Raw genomic sequence first — 20,366 nt, 5'->3', positions numbered from 1 at the left:
TTACTGAACACAAAAGACACATTGAGAAAATAGGAAAAACACGAATCATACTCATACTCAGTTCTAAAATCTACTTTGGAATATCCCTTTGCCCAGGTTACCTAGAAATAGAGCTTGAGTCAGAGCTTGAGCACTGATGCTTTGTTGGGCAATGCCAGAGAAGCAGAAAAGGAATACAAGGCAAAGAAGAACAAGAAGTGAAAAGGTGTGAATTTCCCAGAGATCCTGGCTTCTTGAAGAGATGTAAACCTTTCTTTTGCCACTTACAATATCAGGCTATAAAGAAACACTAATGGCTGCTGGCCTTACAAATAGCTGTGAAGAGAAGCAAAAAGCAAAGGAGAAAAGGAAAGATAAACATCTGAATGCAGAGTTCCAAAGAATAGCAAGAAGAGATAAGAAAGCCTTCCTCAGCAATCAGTAGAAAGAAATAGAGGGAAACAACAGAATGGGAAAGACTAGAGATTTCTTCAAGAAAATTAGAGATACCAAGGGAACATTTCATGCAAAGATGGGCTCGATAAAGGACAGAAATGGTATGGACCTAACAGAGGCAGAAGATATTAAGAAGAGGTGGCAAGAACACACAGACGAACTGTACAAAAAAGAGCTTCATGACCCAGATAATCCTGATGGTGTGATCACTGACCTAGAGCCAGACATCCTGGAATGTGAAGTCAAGTGGGGCTTAGGAAGCATCACTATGAACAAAGCTAGTGGAGGTGATAGAATTCCAGTTGAGCTATTTCAAATCCTGAAAGATGATGCTGTGAAAGTGCTGCACTCCATATGCCAGCAAATTTGGAAAATTCAGCAATGGCAACAGGACTGGAAAAGGTCAGTTTTCATTCCAACCCCAAAGAAAGGCAATGCCAAAGAATGCTCAAACTACCACACAATTGCACTCATCTCACATGCAAGTAAAGTAATGCTCAAAATTCTCTAAGCCAGGCTTCAGCAATACGTGAACCGTGAACATCCAGATGTTCAAGCTGGTTTTAGAAAAGGCAGAGGAATCAGAGATCAAATTGCCAACATCCGCTGGATCATCAAAAAAGCAAGAGTTCCAGAAAAACATCTATTTCTGCTTTATTGACTATGCCAAAGCCTTTGACTGTGTGGATCACAGCAAACCGTGGGAAATTCTGAAAGAGATGGGAATACCAGACCACCTGACCTGCCTCTTGAGAAACCTATATGCAGGTCAGGAAGCAACAGTTAGAACTGGACATGGAACAACAGACTGGTTCCAAATAGGAAAGGAGTATGTCAAGGCTGTATATTGTCACACTGTTTATTTAACTTATATGCAGAGTACATCATGAGAAATGCTGGGCTGGATGAAACACAAGCTGGAACTAAGATTGCCGGGAGGATATCAATAACCTCAGATATGCAGATGACACTACCCTTATGGCAGAAAGTGAAGAGGAACTAAAAAGCCTCTTGATGAAAGTGAAAGTGGAGAGTGAAAAAGTGGCTTAAAGCTCAACATTCAGAAAACAAAGATCATGGCATCTGGTCCCATCACTTCATGGGAAATAGATGGGAAACAGTGGCAGACTTTATTTTTGGGGACTCCAAAATCACTGCAGATGGTGACTGCAGCCATGAAATTAAAAGACGCTTACTCCTTGGAAGGAAAGTTATGACCAACCTAGACAGCATATTGAAAAGCAGAGACATTACTTTGCCAACAAAGATCCGTCTAGTCAAGGCTATGGTTTTTCCAGTAGTCATGTATGGATGTGAAAGTTGGACTGTGAAGAAAGCTGAGCATGGAAGAATTGATGCTTTTGAACTGTGGTGTTGGGGAAGACTCTTGAGAGTCCCTTGGACTGTAAGGAGATCCAACCAGTCCATTCTAAAAGAGATCAGTCCTGAGTGTTTTTTGGAAGGAGTGATGCTAAAGCTGAAACTCCAATACTTTGGCCACCTCATGTGAAGAGTTGACTCATTGGAAAAGACTCTGATTCTGGGAGGGATTGGGGGCAAGAGGAAAAGAGGACGACAGAGGATGAGATGTTTGGATGGCATCACAGACTTGATGGATGTGAGTTTGAGTGAATTCCAGGAGTTGGTGATGGACAGGGAGGCCTGGTGTGCTGCAATTCATGGGGTCACAAAGAGTTGGACACGACTGAGCAACTGAACTGAACTGAACTGATGCCCCCAAATGGACAAAGAAGAGCAAATGGAGAGGGATTTTATGTGTCTGCTTCCACTGTCTTCCATTGGTCAGTGTTTGCCCATAGGGAGTTCTGGTTTTCATCTGACAGGTCAGATAATGGAAGTGCCCAGAGTTCATAGGGAGTAGTCTTCTCAGCAGCAGCCAGAGCAGAGCAAAGGTTCAAGGGAGAAACAGGTTAACAGAGACTTGGAAACAGCACCTAGGAAATGTCACCATGGATAATAACCCCTTGTCTGCTGCTTCATTTTCAAATATGTCTCCCTTTCTGTAGGTTGTCTTTACATATTTTTAATAGACATTTCTCCAAAGAAGACATATAGATGACCAGTAGGCACATGAAAAGATGTTCAACATCACTAATTATTCAGTTCAGTTCAGCTCAGTTCAGTCACTCAGTCATGTCCAACTGAGCTAATTATTAGAGAAATGCAAATCAAAACTACATGAGATACCACTTCACACCAGTCAAAATGGCCATCATTAAAAAGTTTATGAGTAACAAATCCTGGAGAGGGTGTGGAGAAAAGGGAACACTTCAACACTGTTACTGGGAATGTAAGTTGGTGCAGCCACTATAGAAACTAGTGTGGAGGTTCCTTTAAAACTAAAAATAGAATTAATATATATCGAGCAAGCCTACTCCTGGGCATATATCTGGACAAAATTATAATTCAAAAAGATACATGCACCCCTATGTTCATAGAAGCACTATTTACAATAGCCAAAACATGGAAACAACTTAAATGTCCATAGACAGATGAATGGATAAAGAAGATGTGGTACATATAAACAGTGGAATACTACTGAGGCATTTGCAGCAATATGGAAGCAACTAGAGATTATCCTACTAAGCAAAGTAAGTCAGAAAGAGAGAGAAAAATACCATATGATATTACTTATGTAATCTCATAAGGAATCTAAATATGGCACAAGCAAACCTATCCAGAAAACGAAAACAGACTCATAGCCATAGAGAATAGATTTGTGGTTTCCAAGGGGGAGAGGACCAGGGGGGAAGAACTGGGAGTTCAAGATTAGCATATGTAAACTATTATATATAGGACGGATGAACAACAAGGTCCTACTGTATAACACAGGGAACTATCCTCAACATCCTGTGATAAACCATAATGGAAAAGAATATTAAAAAAAGAATGCCTATATGTGTATAACAAGTCATGTTGCTGTGCAACAGAGATAGACACAACATTGTAAATCAACTATACTTCAATAAAAAATTTTAAATTAAGATAAAAGAAAAATATCATCTTAATATATGCAGAAAAAGCTTTTGACAAAATTCAACACTAATTTATGATAAGAACTCGCCAGAAAATGAGCACAGATGGAAATTACCTCAACATAAAAAAGGCTATACATGACAAACCCACAGCTAACATCATTCTCAATGGTGAAAAGTTGAAGGCATTCCTTCTAAGATCAGGAACAAAGCAAGAATGTTCATTGTCACCACTCTTATTGAACACCGTTTTGGAAGTTTTACTGTCTGAGCCACCAGGGAAGCTTTTGGAAGTCGTAGCTGTGGAAATCAGAGAATAAAAGAAATAAAAGTAATCCAAATTGGAAAAGAAGAAGTAAAATTGTCAGTGTTTGAAGATGACATGAAACTATACATTAAAAACCCTAGAGTCTACCAGAAAATTATCAGAGCTCATCAATGAATTTGGTAAAGTTCCAGGATTCAAAATTAATACACAGAAATATTTTGCATTCATATACACCAACAACAAAAGATCAGAAAGAAAAATTAAGGAAGCAATGCCATTTAGCATCACATTGAAAAGAATAAAATATACCTAGGAATAAACCTACCTAAGCATACAAAAGACCTCTACTCTGAAAACTATAAGAAGCTGATGAAAGAAATTGGAGATGACACAAACAGATGGAAGGATAAACCATGTACTTGAATTGGAAAAACCAACATTGTTAAAATGAATATACTTCCCAAGGCAATCTACCCAATGCAATCACTATCAAATCACCAATGTCATTTTTCATAGAACTAGGACAAAAAATTGTAAAATTTAGATGTACACACAAAAGACCCCAAATACTTGAAAAAATCTTGAGAAATAAAAATGGAGTTGGAGGAATCTCTGACTTCAGACTATACTACAAAGCTACAGTAATCAAAATAGTACAACACTGATACAAAAACAGAAATATAGATTGATGGAATAGGATAGAAAGCCCAGAAATAAACTCACGTACCTATGTTCAAATAATCTATGACAAAGGAGGCAAGAGTATAAATGGAGAAAAGTCAGTGTCTTCAATAAATGGTGGTGGGAAAAGTGGACTGCTCTGTGCAAAAAAAAAAAAAAAAATTAAATTAGGACAGTCTCTTGACAACATATACAAAAATAAACTCAAAATGGATCAAAGACCTAAATGCAAGACTGGACACTATAAAACTATTAGAGGAAAACATAAGCAGAACACTTTTTGACATAAATTGCCATAACATCTTTTTGGATCCACCTCTGAGATAAATGAAATTAAAAATATAAGTAAAAGCAACCTAATTAAACTTAAAAGCTCCTGCATGGCAAAGGAAACCATAAGCAAAACAAAAAGAAAACCCATAGGGTGGGAGAAAATATTTGCAAATGAAGCAACCAACAAGGGATTAAGCTCTAGAATATACAAACAGCTCATGTAGCTCATTAAAAAAAATAAACCCAATAAAAAAATACATAGAAGATCTAAAGAGACATCTCTTTAAAGAAGTCATACAGTTGGCCTAAAGGCACATGAAAAGATGCTCAATATCACTAATTATTAAACAAATAGCTAACCACTTCCTGAACTCAAGCTGTCTGATGGTACATCTGTCTGAGACATAGATTCCTACTAAGGTAAAGTAGTCTTTTCCTAAGAAGTTATGAAGCAGAGACTTACTCATGAGGGCAGGTGGAAAGAGCTATATTATACATTTCCAATACATTTTCTAAAAATATCCTCTGTGTATTTATTGTAACACTGCTGATGAGAAAATCTATGAAGTTTTTTTTTTTTTTGCAATTACTCTTGATACACAATTCTAAATATTATCTATAAAACAGCAGTTTTAAGCTAAAAACAAAAAGAACTCCATGCTAGCAGCCAAGATGCAAGGTTATTTCCACTGCCTGCTACAACCATCACTGTATAGCTTAGTTTATGAAATTAAGAAGGTGATGAAAAAGTCACCATACTCCCAATAGCAAGGGATATGTATCCTCAGGTGGTGACACACAGGCACAGAGATACTCAAGCAGAAATTCTGGGTGACAATCAGGAATACTATGGAACATGTTAGCATTTCTTTTAATTAAGACTCTCAGCAATTCTAAGAGTCTATGATTATTTCCTACCCTAAACTTCATGAAAGCTGATTTAAAACCAGTAAGGAGAAAGGGGAAAAATAGGATCTTATGGCGTTAGATTTTCAAGGAGAATATTGCTCAAAAAAGATGGAAGAGTCCTAAAACTAACAGTCTGTCCCTACAATTTTATACAATCACATCAGGGAGAGACAACGTCTAAACTAGTGGTTCTCAAAGCATGGTCCATGACACTGAGGGGTTCCTGAATTACTTTCATGTAGCTACAAAACCAAAACTATTTTTCCTAATATCACTAAGACATTACTTACGGGCTTTCCTGGTGGCTCAGTTGGTAAAGTGTCCACTTGCAATGCAAGAGACCTCCTGCAATGCAGGAGATGCAGATTCAATTCCTGGGTCAGGACGATATCCTGAAGGAGGAAATGGCAACACACACCAGTATCCTTGCCTGGGAAATCCCATGAACAGAGGTGCCTGGTGGGCTACAGTCCATGAAGTCAAAAGAGTCAGGCACAACTTAGCTACTAAACTACCACAATTCAGTTCAGTTCAGTCGCTCAGTCGTGTCTGACTTTATGCAACCCCATGAATCGCAGCACGCCAGGCCTCCCTGTCCATCACCAACTCCCGGAGTTCACTCAGACTCATGTCCATCAAGTCGGTGATGCCATCCAGCCATCTCATCCTCTGTCGTCCCCTTCTCCTCCTGCCCCCAATCCCTCCCAGCATCAGAGTCTTTTCCAATGAGTCAACTCTTCGCATGAGGTGGCCAAAGTACTGGAGTTTCAGCTTTAGCATCATTCCTTCCAAAAAAACCCCGGGGCTGATCTCCTTCAGAATGGACTGGTTGGATCTCCTTGCAGTCCAAGGGACTCTCAAGAGTCTTTTCCAACACCACAGTTCAAAAGCATCAATTCTTCAGCACTCAGCCTTCTTCACAGTCCAACTCTCACATCCATACATCACCACAGGAAAAACCATAGCCTTGACTGCTGCTGCTGAGTCACTTCAGTAGTGTCCGACTCTGTGCGACCCCATAGATGGCAGCTCTTCAGGATGCCCCGTCTCTGGGATTCTCCAGACAAGGACACTGGAGTGGGTTGCCATTTCCTTCTCCAATGCATGAAAGTGAAAAGTGAAAGTGAAGTTGCTCAGTCATGTCCGACCCTCAGCGACCCCATGGACTGCAGCCTTCCAGGCTCCTCCGTCCACGGGATTTTCCAGGCAAGAGTACTGGAGTGGGGTGCCATTGCCTTCTCCCACAGCCTTGACTAGACAGACCTTTGTGGGCAAAGTAATGTCTCTGCTTTTGAGTATGCTATATATGTTGGTCATAACTTTCCTTCCAAGGAGTAAATGTCTTTTAATTTCATGGCTGCAGTCACCATCTGCAGTGATTTTGGAGCCCCCCAAAAATAAAGTCTGACACTGTTTCCACTGTTTCCCCATCTATTTCCCATGAAGTGATGGGACCGGATGCCATGATCTTCGTTTTCTGAATGTTGAGCTTTAAGTCAACTTTTTCACTCCACTTTCACTTTCATCAAGAGGCTTTTTAGTTCCTCTTCATTTTCTGCCATAAGGGTAGTGTCATCTGCATATCTGAGGTTATTGGCAAGACTTTATTTAATTTTGTAATTGTTTATGTGTACAATGTAGTTTAGAGAAACTACACATGTAATAATATCATTACTGTGCTAGCTAATGAATCGCTGTGCATTCTTTTAAAAAAATTTTCTTAGATGGTTGCTTTTTAGTATAATTATGTGCATTTTCAGATATTAATTCAGTTTTTTCTCAGTACTTCAGTGCCCATACTAGTTTTCTTCACTTTATTTCTTCTATAATCTCTGTAACATTATTATCATTCATAATCATTGAAATCTCAGAGGTTTCCTTTTGCTTACTTGTAAACACAAAAAGTTGGTACACATTATAGTCCTATTTTGCACCAGTATTTTTAAATTTAATACAGGAAGTCTCACTCATCTGCGATAGTGTAATGAGTGTACCAAAATCCTGATACGAAGAAGTTTAAGAAGCATTGATCTAAACAAATTTCTTTGCCTAAACATGGTGAGCTCTAATGAGCGCACAAAACTACATAAAATCTACAAAGAGATGCCACTGTGGCCAAAGATAAATCCAAAAAGCTCTACAAAACTAGAGCTATTGGTCAGAAAGTCTAAATTCAATATCAAAGACTCTTGTTCATTTCAGAAAAAAAATAAAATTAGAAGTACTTTGCTGAGAAGATGATCTAAAGCTAAATGAAGACAAAAAACGTTTCCAATATTTTTTTTACAATTAAAAACAATAACTTCTGTGGTCAGTGGGCTTATTTTGAGTCAAAGGAGATATATTTATCTACTACTCCCTTTCTGTTGCTGTGGAAAGATACTGCTATGGAGTATGTTAGCCTCTTTCTTTATTGGTTGGACAGAGAGACAGAATCTTAAAAAGAGAGAAGGCAGACGCAAGTTGCATATGAATAAATGTCTATCTTGTTTAATTGGTTAACCTTTTTGGTAGCTCAGAATTCTGAAGACTCCTACAGTAGCACTTATAAAACACCACATATTAATGGTCAATAGCTTAGTAATCACTCACTCCAGTGTTCTTGCCTGGAGAATCCCAGGGACGGTGGAGCCTGGTGGGCTGCTGTCTATGGGGTCGCACAGAGTCGGACATGACTGAGGGACTTCACTTTTATGCATTGGAGAAGGAAATGGCAACCCACTCCAGTGTTCTTTCTTGGAGAATCCCAAGGATGGCGGAGCCTTTTAGGGTTTTCTATGTAGAGGATCATGTCATCTGCAAACAGTGAGAGTTTTACTTCTTCTTTTCCAATTTGGATTCCTTTTATTTCTTTTTCTGCTCTGATTGCTGTGGCCAAAACTTCCAAAACTATGTTGAATAGTAGTGGTGAAAGTGGGCACACTTGTCTTGTTCCTGACTTTAGAGGAAATGCTTTCAATTTTTCACCATTGAGGATAATGTTTGTTGTGGGTTTGTCATATATAGCTTTTATTATGTTGAGGGACGTTCCTTCTATTCCTGCCTTCTGGAGAGTTTTTATCATAGGCTTTTCAAAGGCTTTCTCTGCATCTATTGCATAATCATATGGCTTTTATTTTTTAATTTGTTAATGTGGTGTATTACATTGTTTGATTTGCAGATATTGAAGAATCCTCGCATCCCTGGGATAAAGCCCACATGGTCATGACGTATGATCTTTTTAATGTGTTGTTGGATTCTGTTTGCTAGAATTTGTTAAGAATTTTTACATCTATGTTCATCAGTGATATTGACCTGTAGTTTTCTTTTTTTGTGGCATCTTTGTCAGGTTTTGGTATTAGGGTGATGGTGCTCATAGAATGAGTTTGGAAGTTTCCCTTGCGCTACAATTTTCTGAAAGAGTTTGAGTAGGATAGGTGTTAGCTCTTCTCTAACTTTTTGGTAGAATTCAGCTGTGAAGCCGTCTGGTCCTGGGGTTTTGTTTGCTGGAAGATTTCTGATTACAGTTTCAATTTCCGTGCTTGTGATATGTCTGTTAAGATTTTCTATTTCTTCCTGGTTCAGCTTTGGAAAGTTGTACTTTTCTAAGAATTTGTCCATTTCTTCCACGTTGTCCATTTTATTGGCATATAATTGCTGATAGTAGTCTCTTATGATCCTTTGTATTTCTGTGTTGTCTGTTGTGATCTCTCCATTTTCATTTCTAATTTTGTTGATTTGACTCTTCTGCCTTTGTTTCTCGATGAGTCTGGCTAACAGTTTGTCAATTTTATCTTCTCAAAGAACCAGCTTTTGGCTTTGTTGATTTTTACTATGGTCTTTTTTGTTTCTTTTGCATTTATTTCTGCCCTAATTTTTAAGATTTCTTTCCTTCTATGAACCCTGGGGTTCTCCAATTCTTCCTTTTCTAGTTACTTTAGGTGTAGAGTTAGATTACCTATTTGACTTTTTTCTTGTGTCTTGAGGTATGCCTATATTGCTATGAACCTTCCCCTTAGCACTGCTTTTACAGTGTCTCATAGGTTTAGGGTTGTGTTTTCATTTTCATTCGTTTCTATGCATATTTTGATTTCTTTTTTGATTTCTTCTGTGATTTGTTGGTTATTCAGCAGCATGTTGTTCAGCCTCAATATATTGGAATTTTTAATAGTTTTTCTCCTGTAATTGAGATCTAATCTTACTGCATTGTGGTCAGAAAAGATGCTTGGAATGATTTCAATTTTTTTTGAATTTACCAAGGCTAGATTTATGGCCCAGGATGTGATCTATCCTGGAGAACATTCTGTGTGCACTTGAGAAAAAGGTGAAATTCATTCTTTTGGGGTGAAATGTCCTATAGATATCAATTAGGCCTAACTGGTCTATTGTATCATTTAAAGTTTGTGTTTCCTTGTTAATTTTCTGTTTAGTTGATCTATCCATAGCTGTGAGTGGGATATTAAAGTCTCCCACTATTATTGTGTTATTGTTAATTTCTCCTTTCATACTTGTTAGCATTTGTCTTACATATTGTGGTGCCTATGTTGGGTGCATATATATTTATAATTGTTATATCTTCTTCTTGGATTGATCCTTTGATCATTATGTAGTGTCCTTCTTTGTCTCTTTTCACAGCCTTTGTTTTAAAGTCTATTTTATCTGATATGAGTATTGCTACTCCTGCTTTCTTTTGGTCTCTGTTTGCATGGAATATCTTTTTCCAGCCCTTCACTTTCAGTCTGTATGTGTCCCTTGTTTCAAGGTGGTCTCTTGTAGACAGCATATATAGGGGTCTTGTTTTTGTATCCATTTGCCAGTCTTTGTCTTTGGTTGGGGCATTCAATCCATTTACATTTGAGGTAATTATTGATAAGTATGATCCCTTTGCCACTTACTTTATTGTTTTGGGTTCGAGTTTATACACCCTTTCTGTGTTTCCTGTCTAGAGAAGATCCTTTAGCATTTGTTGGAGAGCTGGTTTGGTGGTGCTGAATTCTCTCAGCTTTTGCTTGTCTGTAAAGCTTCTGATTTCTCCTTCATATTTGAATGAGATCCTTGCTGGGTACGATAATCTGGGCTGTAGGTTATTTTTTTCATCACTTTAAGTATGTCCTGCCATTCCCTCCTGGCCTGAAGAGTTTCTACTGAAAGATCAGCTGTTATCCTTATGGGAATCCCCTTGTGTGTTATTTGTTGTCTTTCCCTTGCTGCTTTTAATATTTATTCTTTGTGTTTGATCTTTGTTAATTTGATTAATATGTGTCTTGGGGTGTTTCGCCTTGGGTTTATCCTCTTTCGGACTCTCTGGGTTTCTTAGACTTGGGTGATTATTTCCTTCCCCATTTTAGGCAAGTTTTCAACTATTATCTCCTCAAGTATTTTCTCATAGTCTTTCTTTTTGTCTTCTTCTTCTGGGACTCCTATGATTCAAATGTTGGGGCATTTAACATTGTCCCAGAGGTCTCTGAGATTGTCCTCATTTCATTTAATTTGTTTTTCTTTTTTCTTCTCTGTTTCATTTATTTCTACCATTCTATCTTCTATCTCACTTATCCTATCTTCTGCCTCAGTTATTCTACTGTTGGCTTCCTCCAGAGTGTTTTTGATCTCATTTATTGCATTATTCATTATATATTGACTCTTTATTTCTTCTAGGTCCTTGTTAAACACTCCTTGCATCTTCTCAGTCCTTGTCCCCAGGCTATTTATCTGTAACTCCATTTTGTTTTCAAGATTTTGGATCATTTTCACTATCATTATTCAGAATTCTTTATCAGGTAGATTCCCTATTTCTTCCTCTTTTGTATGGTTTGGTGGGCATTTATCCAGTTCCTTTACCTGCTGGATATTTCTCTGGCTCTTCATCTTGTTCATATTGCTGTGTTTGGGGTGCCCTTTCTGTTCTGGCAGTTTGTGATTCCCCTTTATTGTGGAGTTTCCTCACTGTGGGTAGGGTAGGACAGGTGGCTTGTCAAGGTTTCCTGGTTAGGGAAGCTTGTGTCAGTGTTCTGGTGGGTGGAGCTGTATTTCTTCTCTCTGGAGTGCAATGAAGTGTCCAGTAATGAGTTATGAGATGTTAACGGGTTTGGTGTGACTTTGGGCAGCTTGTATATTGAAGCTCAGGGCTATGTTCCTGTGTTGCTGGAGAATTTGCGTGGTATGTCTTGCTCTGGAACTTGTTGGCCCTTGGGTGGTGCCTGGTTTCAGTGTAGGTATGGAGGGGTTTGATGAGCTCCTATCAATTAATGTTCCCTGGAGTCAGGAGTTCTCTGGTGTTCTCGGGATTTGGACTTAAGCCTCCTGCCTCTGGTTTTCAGTCTTATTCTTACAGTAGCCTTAAGACTTCTCCATCTATACAGCACCAATGATAAAACATCTAGGTTAAAGATGAAGTTTCTCCACAATGAGGGACACCCAGAGAGGTTCACAGAGTTACATGGAGAAGAGAAGAGGGTGTAGGGAGATAGAGGTGACCAGGAGGAGAAGAGGGGGAATCAAAAGGGGCAAGAGCAAGCTAGCCAGTACTCACTTCCCTATGTGCTCTCCAAAGTCTGGACCGCTCAGAGATGTTCATGGAGTTATACAGAGAAGAGAAGAGGGAGGAAGGAGACAGAGGTGGCCAGAAGGATAAAAGAGGGAATCAAAAGGAGAGAGACAGATCCAGCTATTAGTCAGTTCCCTAAGTGTTCTCCACAACCCGGAACACACAAAGAGATTCACAGAGTTGGGTAGAGAAGAGAAGGGGGAGGGGGGAGATAGAGGTGACCTGGTGGAGAAAGAGGAGAGTCCAAAGGGGAGAGAGCAATCCAGCCAGTAATCTCGCTCCCAAGTAAAAATGGGTACTGAAGATTGGGTTCTTAAAGGTACAAAATTGATAACAAATACCAAAAAGCAAAGATTAAAAACCTAGAATAGAGGTTGGATTCTCAAAAATACAATATTAAAGAAAAAAAAAGTCATAAAAATTATAAAATATATATATATGAAGTTGGCTTTAAAAAATAGGGTCTTTTTTATTTGCAAAGTAATGGTAGGTTATAAAAATGAAAATTAAAGGAGTAATAGAGGACTTAAAAATAATTTTTTTTTTTTTTTAAAGAATAGTAAAAATATATCTAGGACTTTCTCTGGTGTTGTTGTGGACAGTGTGGGGTCAGTTCATTTTCAGATAGTTCCTTGATCTGGCTTATACTTCTCAAAATCTATAGGCCCCTTCCTATGAAGTTGGTGCTAACTACAGGGTTTTAATCTATTGCACCTGTCACTTCCCTGTTTGTTTTAGCTTCTTCTGTTTGCTGGTCTCTTCAGTGTCTAATTTCCACCCTGACACAAGGGGGCGGTGGTGGACACTTTTTAAGCCTCACTTGTTCAGTCGCGCTGTGGGGAGGGAGGAACATTGCAAACAAACAACACTGGCATGTGCTTGCAGTGTCTCAGCCACACTGGGTTTGCCCCTGCTCACGGTGTGTGTGCTTTCCCTGTCTACACTGCTTAGGCTCTAGGTTGCTCTGCCGGGAACTGTCTGAGGTTGGTCCTGGCTTGTATGCACTTCCCAGGTCTAAGCCGTTCAGGTTCAGGTACTCGGGTACTCCACAAAGGCACAGACTCAGTTGGGCCTGCATTTTGTGCCCTTCCCAGGTCCAAGCAGCTCAGGTGACCAGGTGCTTGGTGAGCACAGTTGCTGTGGCTTATTGCCTCCCCCGTCCCTGCTGCTCGATTTTCTGGGTGTAAAACCAGCTCACCTTCTCAGGTGTGCTGTGTGTCTCTTCTGGGGAGCTGATCTCTGGCTGCGACCCTCCCGGCGGATGTAGATCATCCAGAATCCCAAGAAGTCTTGGTTAGCAAGAAGCCTGCTTGCAGTTTGGTGGATGATGCCTCTCTGGGGCCATGATTGCCCCCTTCCAGCTCTGGCTGCCCTCACCTGCCTGTCTCCAGCAGGGGATGGGCCGGTCCACAGCCAGGTAGCTCTGCTCAGTCCTTTGTTCTGTGAGCGGGCCTGGCAGTGTCTTAGGTTAGGGCTTTTCGAGGGATAGCTATGCCACAGTCTGGTTTGCTGTCTCAAGTTAGTTCCCTCAGATTGCCCTTGGGGCATTCAGGCCCGGTCCTTACTCTAAGCAATGCAGACTGTGCCTCCCTGCCCAGCCCCCGCTTGCTAGTGGCAGATGAGGGCATCTGCACTTCTTCGCCGCTGGGAGTTACTGCTGGGCATGTAATCTGTGGATTTTAATTATTTATTTATTTTTCCTCCCAGTTACATTGCCCTCTGAGGTTCCAAGGCTAGCCAGAGACTTGCCAGTGAGAGTGTTTCCTGGTGTTTGGAAACCTCTCTTTTTTAGGACTCCCTTCCCAGGATGGATTTCCGTCCCTACCTATTTTGTCTCTCTTTTTATATTTTATATTTTTTCCTACCTCCTTTCGAAGACAATGGGCTGCTTTTCTGCATGCCTGATGTCCTCTGCCAGCATTCAGAAGTTGTTTCATGTTTGAGTGGGTGATGACATCCAACCATGTCATCGTCTGTTACCGTCTTCAAAATCTTTGATAATATCTATTACTCATATTAAATATAATGAATTGGGAAGCCAAATACATTTAATTTTGTCAATCTGTGCTAGATACTGTAATGAGCTAAGAAAATGTTACAAAGTTTGGAGAGCATGTTTTTCAGTAGTAGGTTGAATGACATATATAACAGAAAAATTTGAATAACAGGGATTTAAGGAGAAATCATTTCTCTCTCATGTGAAACAAACACAGACAGAGCCAAACTGGACTTACAAAATAACTTTTCAAAAGTATTCAGCCCCTTCCAGCTTCCACTCTCCCATCCCTGGGGTGTGGTCCTTGACTCCAGTTTCAAGGAGGCTGCCTTGCTCTCTCAACAGCAGGGTGAGCACAGAATGAAACAGGAATCTCTTCTCTCCTTGAAGGGAACATCCATGAGTTGTACACAACATCTCCATTTCCATTCATCAGCCAGAACTCCATAATCACCGACTGTGGTAGATGGAATGGCTCCCCCAAAATGTCTACCCCCAATCCCTGCGACTATGTTAAATTAAATGGCAAATGGGACTTTGCCAATGTAATTAAGGTTACAGATCTTAAAATAGGGTGATTATTCAGGTGGGGCTGACTTAATCATATGATCTGTAAAAAGTGGAGTACTTTCTCCAGCTGGAGGCAAAAGCAGGCCAGGGTATAAGGGGAAATCAGACATTCCCAGCATGGTTCTAAACACAACACCTCTACTGGCCCTGAGATGTAGGGATCCACATGCAATGACCAGTGAGAGGCCTCAAGGTGCTAAGAGCAGCCTGAAGCTGACAGCAGGCAAGGAAACAGCGTTCTGGTCCTACAAAACCAAGGAATTAGATTCTGCCAACAACCTGAATGAGTCTGGGTATGAATCCTTCCCCAGAGCCTTTCAAATGAGAACACAGTCACTGTGACACCTCGATTTTTGCATTATAAAACCTGGAGTAGAGAAACCAAGCTAGCCCAGACTTCTGAACTGCAGAACCAGGATGTAACAAATTTGTGTTATTCTCAGCTACTACATTTGTGCCAATTTGATACAACAGCCATAAAAACTAATATACCTGGTCACACCCAGCAGCAATAAATGTTGGGAAATATGATCTTTCTTCTAACTATAGGGCAGTATGTGCCACTGAAAAGTCTGGGCCAGTTTGAAAAAGAATGGGGAGAATATGTATTTGTTCAACAGCTAGTCTCTACCATAGAAGGAGAAGAGCAGTTTGAATGAATGAAAAAGGAATAAAACAGACTCAGTATTTTAAGCATAAAATGGAATAGAAGCAAAAGTAAATGAAAAAACTCTCAAAGAAGTTCAAAATTATTAGGGATCTTTCAAAAGAGCAAACTCTTTACTTCTGATTTTGCCACTGAATGTGCTGTGCCTTTACAACGGAAATACAAGGTGATACTGATATAGTCAAAACTCTCTCAATCCCTTATCTATGAAACTGGCAATTAGTTAATAATTTTCTTAAAAGTCAATTACATTGGGGAATCATAATTAAAATTACACACCTTAAAGATTCTATTTTAACTTGAAACATAAGTGTACATTCATAAGCAAATGTTTTGATGTAGAGTCTAAGCCATTATTTGAATGTATGGCAAATAATAGTTTTATTGCACTTGTTCTAAAATCTCCAGTTTGAGTTTCTTTAAAATAAAGCAAAAACTTAAACTTTCAATGCAATCTGAGCACATAATCTTTCTAAAATTTGTTTAGAAACCTATCTCTTCCACAAGTAATTCATTATCGTTCCTATAAGCTATATTACCCATATGCTACTCAAAAGACTATTCAACCGTTTTCTACAACTTTCATTTTTGCACACATTTCACCAGTGTGCATAATATCTATTAAAACACACAGTTACAGCAATAAGTACTATTTGCATGTACAGATTTGGCTGTAGATGAATGAGAAAGAAGTGAGGGAGATATGCAAGACTGTACCTGGTGCTTAGACTTTCTCAGTGGAGCAGGCGTAAGGCAGAATATTTGCAGAGACAATAGAGAGCAACTCAATTAGGTGAGTCAGTTAAAAAGAGGATAAGAAGATTTACAGTTTTTCACTATCCCTACGGAAAAACAAAACAGTAAATTGTATTTCTACCTATGGATTCAAATTCTAGCTTCATTGAGAGCTTTGAACTGTATCTCCATGAAGTAGAATCATCAAGCAGTTCTCACACTCAAGAAACTGTTATGGCCTAAAAAAAAAATCCACACCATTTCCCTCTGCCTTTGGAAAAAGCTCTTGTTCCTTTTTGAGCCCTAGAAGTCAAGTAGAGTTTCTAGATAAGAGGTGTGGTGGAGGAGAACTCAGCAAGAAAGAAAGGTGCTTATTTGTCAAAATGGATTGCGGTGGGACACAGGGAGACATGTAAAAGAGGGAGGGAGCAGGGTGAGACCCTATTCTATAAACATTCTTGTCTTCTGAAATGGCAACTTTAATGCAAATTTCTGAAGAGGACAAATAAACATTTTCTAGTAAAACAATTGAAAATTCACCCTCATAAACTAAACCTTACCTGCTTGAGAGTTTCCATTATGTCCTGACCTCCCAAAGTGATTTCCTGTTTTAAAACAAGTTGTAATTTTCATTTGAGAATGATAGGTTTCCAGCACTGAGCTTTAAATTTCCTTCACTGAATTAGTCTAATAGCATTAATCTTTCTAACTTAATTTATAAAAATCTTAATGGCAAAATTTCAACACTAAAAAATTTTAAATAAAAAATTAACTATGACTCTTTTCATTCCAAGAAAACTATTTTCCTTTTAATCTTCTATACCAGGGTTTTGTCTATATGCATACAGAGTTTTGATATAATTGTAAACACAATGTATATGTTTATTATATTATTCTTTTTACATTTGACATTATGTGAAAAACATTCATCCATGTTTGTTAAATAGTTTTTATAATTATCATCTCAGGAATTTCTAACCAAAATAACATATGTCTCATCATAGGAATGAAATTCTCTGTATCATCACCTTGACCATCTTATTACAACATGCAGATAATTGTTCATTAGCTATACACTGACAGTAAAAGCATGGTTTAAAGTTAGGGCTTTGAAATCAGGCATGTTTTGCTTTGAATCTGGGTTCTGTCCTGTAGAAGTTATGTGACTTTGGGTATCTGAAGTTGCCATTTGTAATTTTGGGGAAAAATAGTATTTACTGCTACTGCTGCTGCTAAGTCGCTTCAGTCGTGTCTGACTCTGTGCGACCCCATAGACGGAAGCCCACCAGGCTTCCCCGTCCCTGGGATTCTCTAGGCAAGAACACTGGAGTGGGCCGCCATTTCCTTCTGCAATGTGTGAAAGGGAAAAGTGAAAGTGAAGTCAGCGACCCCATGGACTGCAGCCTACCAGGCTCCACCATCCATGGGATTTTCCAGGCAAGAGTACTGGAGTGGGATGCCATTGCCTTCTCCAAAAATAGTATTAAGTCACAGAAAATTGTAAAGATTGAGTAAAATAATGTATATAAAGCACCTGACCACAATAGCTGACACATAGTATTTAACAAATGATAGTTATTGTGAGATAATTAGTATCTGCTCTGTTTAAACACTATATATATTTCTCACCTTTGGGGCTTCTCAGGTGGCTCAGTGGAAAGCAATTCACCTGTCAATGCAGGAGATGCAAAAGACATGGGTTCCATTCTGGCTTGGGAAGATTCCCTGGAAACGGAAATGGCAACCCACTCCAGCATGCATGCCTGGAAAATTCCCTGGACAGAGGAGCCTGGCAGGCTACAATCCATGGAGTTACGAAGAGTCGGAGACGACTGAACGACTGAACTGAACTGGACGTGATTGAGCATGCACACAAACACCTCCCACATTTATAATACTTCCTAACTTAAAAATAACAACTGAGAGAGGCAGACCTACACTAACCCCTCCCTCCTCATAGCCCATTCCTCATCACACTCGCCCTTGATGTTGTACACCTGCTACTGCCCTACTCACTGGCTCAGCACCTGCTATTTTGTGTTACTGTTTATTTTCATCAGAACAAGCCATATCTCTTCAATACACTGTAAGCCATCCAAGGCCAGGATAATAGTGTCTCTTTGTGGCTCAACAAGAAGATGTCATCACTTTCAGTCTGCTCCATCTCCAAAGCAGTGTCTTTGTCCAATATTTCCACATTGCCCTGGGTACTGGCTTTGCTTCTAATTTGGCTCATTTCCTTACATTTTCTAACAGGATTTTATAGTTTTGACTCCTTTTCCTTGGCCTAGCTTTGCACATCTTCTAAATTAATGTTAAGAACATTTGGATTTAAAAAGAAGAGATGGTGGAAATGGAGCTTTGGAAGAGAAATAGAGTATTTCAAGCACTAAATGGATAAGTAAATTTAAAACATTTGTTTAAACTTGTTTTCCATTGTATTTATTTACTGTTACAAATCCTTTACTGAAGGAGTCTTAAACACAAGCGTATTTGAAACAAGAGGTTATTTTAAACATATGTGCAGGCGTTGTCCAAAACTATGCAGTAAGCCCTAGCCCCAGAATCAGCCAATTTCACTAAGTTTGGCAGGTTTCAAAACTGATTTTTATGACAGGGCCCAGTGGAATCACAAACTTCGTTGAATTAGACAGGTTTATCTCCGAAGTCCCACACAAGCCAAACTCCACTGACACAAAGATTGAAAGACATCCATTTTGATGACCACAGGAAAGTCAAATGAAATTCAGGCAGAATAGCTCCACATTCATATCTGAGACCTGAAAATATCATCAGTCATGTGTCAGACTTAGTGCTGGCAAGGATTTCACTTTATTCTGCTGTTGCCAAATCAAAAGTTATTACTCTTTAACTTGCTGGGTCCTCAACATACCACAGCTTATAACAGGAAAATATCTAGTGGACCACACTATTCAGGCACTAGAGGCAGAGAATGTAAAATCACAAGTGTTGAGCAGGGATTGTGTGAAGTCTCAGCATCATTTAAACCTAATTACACGTATGAGTTATAGATGGTTTCTAAGCTGATGAAAGCTTTATTTGTGGTATTTAGAGTTTTCTTAGGACAAAAATAATATCTGATTAAAACTGAATTTGTAAAACTCAACCTCATAAACTTATGCTATGGTAAACCACAGACCAAAGACATTCCCTGAAATAAAGTCTCCTCATGTTTTGCAGGGCACAGGAGATACCCAATCAGAGCACTGTGAGGGAGGGGCACAACATGCTCTTATACAATACCCATAACTTCCACGGTTAGTGTCTGTATTAGTAAAATCTGATCCATGGATGAAACGATTATAAACTAAGGAAAGGCCAATCACAAGAGAGAAATAAAAGATTATTTCTAAAAAGAGGAGGAACGTTCATGAGCCTCTTTATGAGCCAGGAGAATTAAGTTGTTTGAAGTAGCATCCACTTGGAATTCCCTTTTCCCCATCTCTCCCTGTTGAACCCCTACCTTTGCTTCCGACATACTCTCCGGTCACCTCTTCCGTAAATCCTTGCCTGGTGATACCATCTCATGGCTCACCCATTAGAGCCAGACTATCACAGCCTCCTGAGAGAGGTGTCTCTCCCTGTTAAATTCCCGGCTTCCTTGGGGCAAAGAAATCGTCTGTAATCTGTAGATGCCCCTACCTGGCGCCTAGCATAATGCCTCCTAAGTGGGAGGGACATAATTTGAACCGACTCCTATCTGACGGGGCTCTCCTACGCACAGTCCAGCAGATGGCAGCAGTGTTGCCTTCAGCAGAGGCCGTGGGGATCTCCACATTCTGACCTCCACTCATTAATGAGAGCACAGCTGCGTTTTCTTCTTCCTCCTTCATCCACGGCTGAGCCATCCACTCGTGAACGTTATTTCACAGCACTGTGCACAACAATGTATGAGTCCCGGATTTGCAACTCTCTGTGTAATTACCTGAAAAATGGAGGTGGAAATTTTGAAATTTAATAATCCCCATTCCCCCTCCTCCCACTAACACACACACTTTGAAACACATGGGATAATTGCTATTAACATAATAGATCACACATATGTGACGAGTTAAGTGTGTTGGCGAAGCAGGCGGATCTGTCCGCCATTCCTCTTGTTTCCAGCTGGGGAGACTTTAGCTATAATTACAGAAACCAGTTAGCCTTGCGTTCCACCCCAACTTATCCCTCCTTAAGGGAGGAGAATTAATTGGTCTAATTGGTGGATAGGGGGAGAAGTCACTGAGCAAGTTTATTCAGGCTTTTCCTTGTTTTCTCTCTTTCTGGAGTCATTTATGCAAGGACCCTGCCTT

At 39.6% G+C, this 20,366-nt stretch overlaps 1 long non-coding RNA gene across 3 annotated transcripts; it reads right to left on the bottom strand.

Annotated features, from left to right (window-relative positions):
- Window positions 1-4,421: 4,421 nt before the first annotated feature.
- Window positions 4,422-19,991, bottom strand: LOC147371091 (uncharacterized). Of its 3 annotated transcripts, XR_015165805.1 has the most exons (4): window positions 19,538-19,991; window positions 16,614-16,658; window positions 14,320-14,464; window positions 4,422-4,519 (listed from the first exon to the last, which is right to left on the bottom strand). It is a non-coding gene; the product is annotated as an uncharacterized LOC147371091 (long non-coding RNA). The 3 variants fall into 3 exon arrangements; XR_015165804.1 differs by lacking the exon at window positions 4,422-4,519 and having other exon boundaries at window positions 14,115-14,464; window positions 19,538-19,988; XR_015165806.1 differs by lacking the exons at window positions 4,422-4,519; window positions 19,538-19,991 and adding an exon at window positions 17,683-17,923 and having other exon boundaries at window positions 14,115-14,464.
- Window positions 19,992-20,366: the final 375 nt, after the last annotated feature.

Source organism: Bos grunniens, chromosome 6 (genome assembly GCF_055505025.1).
Source record: "Bos grunniens cultivar Pamir isolate PY7600 chromosome 6, Bosgru_T2T1.0, whole genome shotgun sequence".
NCBI classification, from domain to species: domain Eukaryota; kingdom Metazoa; phylum Chordata; class Mammalia; order Artiodactyla; family Bovidae; genus Bos; species Bos grunniens.
This window is presented reverse-complemented; position numbering and strand designations above follow the sequence as displayed.